The 9,516-nt window shown below is 40.0% G+C and overlaps 1 pseudogene; it reads right to left on the bottom strand.

Annotated features, from left to right (window-relative positions):
- Positions 1-3,927: 3,927 nt before the first annotated feature.
- LOC141417871 (protein-L-isoaspartate O-methyltransferase domain-containing protein 1 pseudogene) lies at positions 3,928-7,067 on the bottom strand (annotated as a pseudogene).
- Between the last annotated feature and the right edge of the window lie 2,449 nt (positions 7,068-9,516).

Below are 9,516 nucleotides of genomic sequence, written 5' to 3'. Positions count from 1 at the left end.
GCTCTCTCCACACACACTCCCCTGTGCCCAGGTAAGGTGCTTCCTCCTTCCCCCTGGATCATGAGCCCAGATTCCTCCTTGCTTTATAACCCTCCAGGGACCTCTGGCCATTCTCTGTCTTAAACTTTCTACCCTGTGCTGTTTGTTGCTCCCTGCACTGCAGCCTGTGGTCAAGCTGTCCTCAGCTCCTCAGCAAACTGTCTCTCCATTCACCATGCATCCTTTACTTATCAGTTCTTCTGGGAGCCCCATGGTTCTCTGCTCCATTGTTGTTAATTATCTACTTACCTGTAAGCCCCACTAGACTAAGACCTGCAGGAAGTCAGCTATGGACTCTGTTAACTCTGTCTCTTGATGCCAGTGCACAGCCCCATAGCTGCTCAAAGAATGTTTATAAAAGGCAAACAAGCCAACAAATAACTTAGCCTTCCCATTTGTGGTAACCATCAGGTCCCCTCTAACAGTTGCCATGGTATTTGGGCCAGGGAATCCTCAGGTCCTGGCAAAGTCTTCCTGCAGCCCATGGTGGGGGCAGGAGTGGCCATGATAGCCAGGGCAGGTTGTCGGGACCAATTTATTTTGTAGACTCGTATTAACAGAAAGCAATTTCATTAACAAAAATTGTTGCTTGATGAGTTACCTCCAATTTAGGACTTCTTTCTAACATGTCCTTAAAAGCCATGTGGAGCAGGCTGAAGAGCTGAATGGGATTTAATGGAAAGTGCTTAACAATGGTGTCTCACTGGGAACACTGGAGAGCCCAAGGCCTTTTCTTGGACTGTGAACACTTCTCAATGCTACAGAGCCACCCTCTGGTTTGAGGAAGGGGTAGACAGGGTGCATACTTGAAGCTAGGTTGGAGGCTGCGGGCTCCATTAGAAAAAGGAACTGCACTGAGAAAATGCTGACAAAGGAGAAAGACACAAGGAGGACACACTCATAGACTTACCTATCCAGTGAAGCCAAGGAAATGAGATGCACACAGCAGTTAGTTGAAGACAGGCACTCAAAGAAGGTAAGCTCTACACACCAGTGACAAGTTCTATAGCCCACATAACCTGTGGGGCCAGTGCAAGCTGGATGTGGTATTCAAAGAGACACAAAGTCCTACAGCGAAAATCCCCCATTTTCCTTAACCTTGCTAAGGCCTCTCTCTTCCTACTCCTCACAGCTGGACTCAACCTTCCCACCTCCTGTCCACAGCCACCCTCACCCTATGCTGTTTATCATGTGATTCAACAGTCTCAGGTATTTTTCCTTTACCCACTGCCCAGGTAGACTCTCTATCCCCCTGGACAAAAGCATGGGCACCACCTAAAACCTGTTAGAAATGAAAATTTTAGACACATCTGTGTGAGCCCAGGAACCAGGCTAGGAGCCCAGGCCAGCTTGATTCCTGCCTCTCTGGTTCTGGCTTTCCTACCCATTCTCCTGATTCAACATTACAATAACATGAAAAACAAGCTGGTCCAGATAGAATTTGCAGAAGGTTTCCATTGCCTGAGGCAATCGTCTATAAAGGGAAAGGAGAAGGCCTGGCAACCCATGTACACCATGAAATCTTGTCTGATTCCCATCACCCAGCCCTGGGCTCTGCATGCTGAGACTAGGGATTGAGAGTAGACTGGGCATCAGGAAGCATCCTCTAATCCAGGGATTCTGATGCTGTTCCTCATACCCTGCAGTAGCTGAGCTAAATTCAGACACAAACAGCTGCTTCCTGGGAGTGTCTGTGCACAGCCAGAGACCCCTGCCCTGTGCAGACATCAGTGTCTTGGCCTGCCCTTTGCTGGGGCTAATGGGATCACACCTGAGTCAAGAAGAACAGCGAGACCTGGGCACCAGGAGGGACAGGTTCATAGCATTGCAGGGGCAGGAAGCAACACTCTCTCTGACCCAGTGACTAAAGACCATGCCACACTGGAGAAGGGTGGAGCGTCTGTGTTTGCCCTTCAACATTGTTCTTCTAGAGCCTGGGTCCTGGCCTGGGAAGGACAAGAAGGAAGGTTTCTCTGCAGCCCTGGAAGCTGCGATCACTAGGACTCCTTATGCCTGGAGCAGCCACTCTGCTTTTCAAAGAGTAAGTCACATGACTAGGGTTAGTACTTCCATCAACACCTTCTACCTCCACCATCTCCCGTGATGACAGGACTGGTGCTACCCCAATCTACAGATGGAAACCGAGGATCCTGAGGTTCCCCATCAAAATGCCCTATGTGACCAGCAACACCTGGGCACTTGTGAGAAATGTACACTCTCAGGCTCTACTCAGACCTGCTGAGTCAGACATGCACTTTAACAAGATTCTGGCCACTGTGAGAAGCACTTGGCTGAGTGACTACCCCAGGCCTGAGTGCAGTCCAAGATTCTTTTTCTTTAACCCAGTGATGCTACAATTTGGGTGGTCAAGTCCACAGTTAGTGGCAAAAGCGCACATTTTCTAGCTCAAGGCCTCTGTTAAGCCACACCTGTTTGCCTTAACTACTCTGAAGGAAAGGAGGTGGCTTTCTCTATTCTCCAAACTTCTAGGGTTCCTCATGAAGTCTGAACTGTGTGCTGACTCTGATCTGCAGACCAACCATCAAGGCAAAGGAAGGGCAATGGCGCCCCCGCGTGGCAACATCAACACTACACCTCCCAAAGATTAAATCAGAACTGGCTCCAGGGGGAATACTGAATTCTTGGGGAATGAATGCCACTCCAAATACAGTAAATCTTCTCACCCAAGGTTTCACATTTCACAGTTTCAATAACTCACAGTCAGCCATAGTTTGAAAATGCTAAATGGAAAATTCTAGAAATAAGCAATTGATGAATTTTAAATTGCACACCATTCTGAGTAGGGTGGTGAATCTTATGCTGTCCTGCCCAGGAAGTGACATCCCTTTGTCCATTGTATGCATGCTGTATTCACTACCTGTCTGTAAAGCAGTAGCCATCAAGGTTGTAAGATGGATGCAGTGTTGTTACTCTCTTACTGTTCCTAACTTGTATGCTAAATTTTATCACAGCTATGTATGCACAGGAAAAAAGCATAGTATCTACAGGGTTTTGTACTATCCATGGTTTCTAGCAACCACTGGGTCTTAGAAGGCATTCCCCACAGAGGAGAAACTAGTATAATAATGCTATATTCAGGGTGAATTTATGGAAAGCAAGTCTCGATCTAAGCACACAATTTTCTAGTAGGGTAACAATGTTATTGAAAAAAGTTGGCATGAGGATTCTTGGCTCAGCCATCCACCATCTTTGTGACGTTCACCTGCTCTGGCCCTTTCCTTATCTAGAAAGTGAAGGATTGGATAATATAATTTCAACAAGAGTTGTAACATTCTTCATTGAAAACATTGCATTTCTGTATTCAAGTATTTTTTTTTTCAATTACATGTGACTGTTTATTTTAAATGATTTACCAATGATTTAACAGGCTTTGCTTCACTTTCATCTCAAACAGCTAGAAATCAACACACTTGTCATATCTTATTTTAACCACTGTGTATGCTATTTTGATAACATTTTTCTTTATTAATATCAGAACCAAATATATTGACCAAAACGTATAGATTTAAATTAGCTTCTTGGTAGCCATATGACAGATTCTTGGGATTTATCTGATATTAGATGATATTTCAGGCCTATTACCAGCTATATGCATGACAGGCAAAATACACCACTCTAGACCTGCTTTCTTCTCTACAGATTAAAGACCTAGATTAGATGATAACTAATGTTTTATCTGTCTATACAATTCCATGATGATACTCCTCCTCATCACTTTCATTTACTTTTAATTCATTTGCTACTTTTCTACCTATAGACCATAATTTTCCATATCCAAGAATGGAAATTCATTAAAAAATAGACACAAACAAAAATATTCTTATTCCAATATATCTGCATTAACAGATAAGAAAGCTTTCACTTGAGTTTCCATTTAATTCTACCTCTTTATTTAAAATCAGTGATAAAGTCACACTTATAAAATAAAAGCATTTAAGAACACAAAAGATACATTTTGATGACAAAAAAAATATGCAATGATCATAAAATCTACCGTACACTTTGCCAAGGTGAATAGAATGAAAGACAATATGAAAATGTCAATCTTCAAATGCATCCCTAACAAAGGCTCCTAAATAGTAAGGCCATCACTGAAGAATATATATTTCTACAAATCTGGATATAGTGTCAAAAAATTAGGGGTGAGGAGGCAGATAAGATTAAAACTGATCCTAGGTTTAACATGAAAATATGTGGGTGCCAGGAATTCAAGATTAAACTTAATTCATAACAAAATGAATACTTATAACAAATGACAAAGGTATGGAACTATTTTCTTAGAAACAAAATGGTCATATCTTAATAATAGTTTAATGGTCGCATAGAAAAATTGTAGACATCCACATTATGCCTCCCACCCTGGCCACAGGTGTAAAACAAACACCTTCCATGAAATTATCTTTCACATTACTAAAATATCCTCAATTATTTGGGAAATTTTTATGTTTAGACTATTCCAAACAATTGCTTTGTATGTGTGAAATTATTAGAACTGAGATATCTGAAACAATATTTGAATCTTCAAGAGACAAAAATCCCTCTCACTATACAATGATTAAAGGAGTTTCCTTAAGCAAACCTGAGCAACTACTGTAATGGTAATGCTGGTGGGAATAAGTGATACTTTAAAAATATATAATCCATCTAACACTAAGCAGCAAGTATGTTACATTGTACACTTTCTTAACAAGGAATGACTGTTTTCCGGCCTTACTAAGGAAGGATAAAACTAATAGTGGCATTTACTACCTGTTTTATTACTGAGAAGCTACATAGCGTAAGTATGTAATAGTAAGCAAAAAATGAAAACCGTCATAATTTTACCAAAGAAACAGAAAAAGAGGAAGAAGTTAAATGAGCATAGTGTCGGTCCCAAAGATTGCACTATGACTCTGAACCAGATTTCAATACAAAGGAATCTACATACAGTTTCAGTGATTACCTATGTATCTAGAAAGATCCAAAGCAAATGTAGGCAAGCTCAGCCCTACCTTGTCAAAGATAAATATTCAGATAGAGCAGAAGTCCCATTTGCTAAAGTGCATCAGCTGATCATATCGCTTTGGCCCTGCTACTTAGAGCTATCCAAGCAAGTGGTGGTCATTTGCGCTTATCCATTCACTCACTGTCTGTGGTCAGAGACAGAAAGGACAATGGACTTCTTTTTAAATCAAATACTTTCTACAGTGAACTATAGAAAAAAAACAGCCCTAAATACACTAACTTTTGAGTTCTAGAGAGTTAAGACAGTCTCATGATTTTTAAATACTGAAAATGTAAAGGGTCCATACAAATTAGGAGTTGTATTAAGTATATTATACTTTTCTACTTTAATATTTGCTTGCTGTGCTCTTAAAATCTCTATGAGAGAAGCAGGTATTTTCCCCATATCTTTTGGCAATAAATTCAACAGCAAAAGTTGCAGGGTTGTAAAATTTCATGAAATCTGTGTGTTTTAAAGCTAAATTATTCAATTTTTTGTATTATTATTGCACTCATATATTGCCCGGAATATATCTACAGCAACTCAGCAATAGTGATGGCAACAAAAAATAAGGTAAATAAGCCTACAAAGCATTTGATTTCCTTATTAGATAATAAAGTTCTCATAAAGGAAATACAAAGAACTGCAGTTCAAATCAGATTGTATTTGCTTAACAATTTTTTAAACCTTATACAAAATTAAATCTAACCTTTACCACTACAAATCTGTAAGGAACCAGAAAGGGACTTACTGTACACAAAGTCTTAACTATTGCTGCATTCCACTTTGAAATCACTCTGAGTTAAAACAGTGTTTTCCCAATAGTTAAAGAAAAATAGATTTTAAAAAAGAGATTCTTTTTAATCACTAAATACATCATTTTTGTTACTAATGGAAACAGGTTATACTTTTTTCTACTATAATTCACTCTGATGAAAGAAATAATTCTCTCTTTTAATTCCTAGTAAACGCTACATTTTCAAGACTAAAGGAACTATCAGTAGGCATCCTTTCTTCTTGATTTAAATTATTTGTCTCTAAAATACGTCAAGTAAGCTTTTAAAGATTCAGGGAGGGGCAGCTTCATGATTTTCTCCCTCAGTAAGTTTTGAGGAGGCTCGTCTGACTTCAAGGCTTCACTGTGATCTTTCTCTTCCTCTTCTTTGCTATCTTCTTCCATTTTTTCATCCTCCTCACTGTCTAGGGGCTGAGGAATAAGCTGGTTACCCACAAATACGTAAGTGTTAATTCTCTGTTTAACTCTCTTTCTTCTTCTCTTGGGTGGCGCCCGTTGAGGAATCCCCTTGGCCTGCATCTCATCATTTATGAAATTTCTAAGTGTGCGTCGAATGTAGATTCGAGCCAAGTCCTGTAGATTCCTGACAGCACACGGGGGGAGTCCCACAGAATCTGGTTTCCCATTATCATTCTTACTTGGCTGTACAAGTGGAGCAAATGAAACAGCAAGGATATTTTTACTCTCCCAAGTGTTTTGTCCAGTTCGCATAATCTGTGTTAACTGATCCTCTATAGGCATAACCAGTAGCCTCCAACTTTTAGTAAGATTTTCATGTAGTTTTCATGGTCTTTCTGGACTCCAGCACCACAATAAATTCGATCATACTGATGGCTGTCAGACGCTATCTGGAGGCAATTACCAACCACAAATGCAGGTTCACAGAACTCAAATCTTAGCAGTAGTTTTCTTTACAGCTGCATGTTGCAATGTCTTCATCTTGAGACGTACAGATGATTTCGTTCACAGCAGGGACCTTGCCAACTTGCCCATATAATTCTTTTGATAAGCTGCTAGGAGATCAGGGTGACCTAGCCTTGCCCTGTAGCTTCCCTCTTAGACGGATAGTCTAGGTCTAGGAGCTGATTATCAAAGCTATCACTATTTTTGATGAAGCTCTCCAGCTTTTCCTTGGCATATTCCACCACATCTGAATGAAGCTCAATTCCATGATTTATTCCAAAAGGACCTGTGGCGCGGCGGTCGGTCCGGCCCGCCTCAGCGACGCGGGGGCCAGGCACTAGGACTCGGCTAGCTCCGCCTGTATTCAAGTATTTTGAGTGTATTCTCCATTACAGACTGCAGGAGGCAGTTGGAAACTAGGTGGTTTATCCTTCAGTTATCTGATATAAAAGAGACCAGGGCAGAAATAGTCACAGAGGAAAGGCCCTTCACCCAACCAGGGCTTCCCTGACCACTGCATGCCCCTCCCCTAATTTTCCAAGTCCTATCCTATGCAGTTTCCTCATTCAGGTCCTAGAAACATCCACTGGCAAGACTGCACCAGTCTTTTCTGGCACATCTGATGCAGCTTGTCCTCAGAATACTTAGCTGGGATTTACATCCTGGAGGCTGAGCCACTGAGATGGCCTTCCAAGTGATCCTGGCTTTCTTTCCCAAATATTAGCCAAATCAAAAGAGTAGACTAGTATTTTAAAGTAGGTTGTTTAAGTGCATGTAGGAAAAAACAATGTGAGACCTGCAATGTGGTGGGTGAAGCCCTGCTAATTTGTGATAAGAAAAGCAATTTAAATATCTTCTTTCCTCCATTGATCCAGGACTCCAAATCTAACAGGCCACCTGTTCCTTGAAGGCTGTAAAGCATGGGCACAACTAGTGGAAAGGGTCCAAGACAAACACCTTTTACATTCTCTTATTTTCTCTGTGTTATGCTGGAGCCTTGTAAATTCCAGAGAGCTTGGAAACAAATGTCCCACTATCCTCCCTGCCATTCCAGCAGGTCCAAAACCAGACTGGCCATGTCAGGATTGGACTGCCACTTGCCTGTGGATTTTGGGCAAATGTAGAAAATTTCTCAGTCCCAGAGTTTGAACTCAGTGACCATACTAGGTAGGTAAGCACTTTATCACTTGAGTCATGCTGCCAGCCCTTTTTTGTTTTAGTTTTTGGATAGGGTCTTGTGTTCAGACTGTATGCTCCTATCTACAGTGTCCCTTATAGCTGGGATTATAAGGTACATGCCATTTTGACCACCTTATTTGTAAGATAGGATCTGACTAACTTTTTCTCCAGGTGGATGAGATTTCTGATCTCTGATCCCGATTCCAAGCAGCTGGGATTAAAGGTGTGAGCCACTGCTCCTCTTTATTTTTTTTAAAATGTCATCTGGAGTATACCTTGTTTCCCCAGACAAAAACCCTCCTTCCAGATATGTTTTCTCATTTTGCCTCATGATGCTTAAATAGAAGACCTTAGCCAAAAATATAAATTCGCCTTCTGTCAGTGGTGCTTGAAAGGGCATTAGTGTCCAGTAGCCATATGTAAGAGTTCTTCTTTAAATCCTCTTGGCTTTAGTAATTTTTGTGAGGTCCAGCACAGGTGATTCCATCTGAATTTTTTTTAACAACTACTCTTCTTTTCTAAGAAGTTTTTCTCCAAACCATCTTCAGTTTTCTCTGAAGACTCCACCAATTAACCACAAGGTTAATGAATTATATAGTTTAAAAGGACATGCAAAAACAAGTCAATGAAATACAAGAGAATATGGATGAACAGTTAAATGAATTGAAAGAGAAGGCAAAGAAACAATTAAACCAACTCAAAAAGGATACAAATAAATATCTGAATGAAATCAAGGAAGATACAAAAAAAAAACAACCCAGATAAATGAAATCAGGAAGATAGTACAAGGCATGAAAGGGGAATTTAATGAAGATATAGAAAGTCACAAAGAAAACCCAAATAGAAACTCTGGAAATAAAAAGCTCCTTAAGTCAAATAAAAATTACAGTTAAAAGCCATTCCATCAGACTGGAACAAGTGGGAGACAGATTTAAGGATCTGGAGACAAACTAGATAAAAGATTAACACATAGAAAAAAACAATGAAGCAATATGAACAGAATATGCAAGAATTCTGCATCTTCATTATAAGAACAAACCTAGAAATCATGGGTATTGAAGAAGAGCTGTACAGGAGACATATTTAGGAAAATAATAGCAGAAAAATCCCCAAATCCCCAAAACAAGATGTCCATCCAGGTAGAGGAGGCCTCTAGGACAACAAGGAGGCATAACCAAAGTAGAACCTCTTCATGGCACATTATAGTTAAGCAATAAGTATAGAGAATAAGGAAAGAATATTGAAAGCTGAGAAGGAGAATTGTCAAATCACCTATAAAGGTAAATCCATCAGAATAAGAGATTTTCAATAGATACCTTAAAATCATGGAGGGCATAGAATGACTTCTTTCCAATATAGAAATAAAATAATTTCAAACCTAGTTTACTCTATCAGGCACAGTTATCACAAAATTGAAGGAGAAATTAAAAAAAACTTTTGATGATAAATAGAAACTAAGGCAACTGATGCTAAACCAGCACTCCAGAAGATAATCCAAGGAATCTTAGACACAGAAAATGAAGGATAAACATCACCATAAAAGTATAGGAACAAACTTCAATTGCTTATCTTGGATAAGCTGAATGTTAATGGT

Source organism: Castor canadensis, chromosome 16, assembly GCF_047511655.1.
Source record: "Castor canadensis chromosome 16, mCasCan1.hap1v2, whole genome shotgun sequence".
Taxonomy (NCBI): Eukaryota; Metazoa; Chordata; class Mammalia; order Rodentia; family Castoridae; genus Castor; species Castor canadensis.
This window is presented reverse-complemented; position numbering and strand designations above follow the sequence as displayed.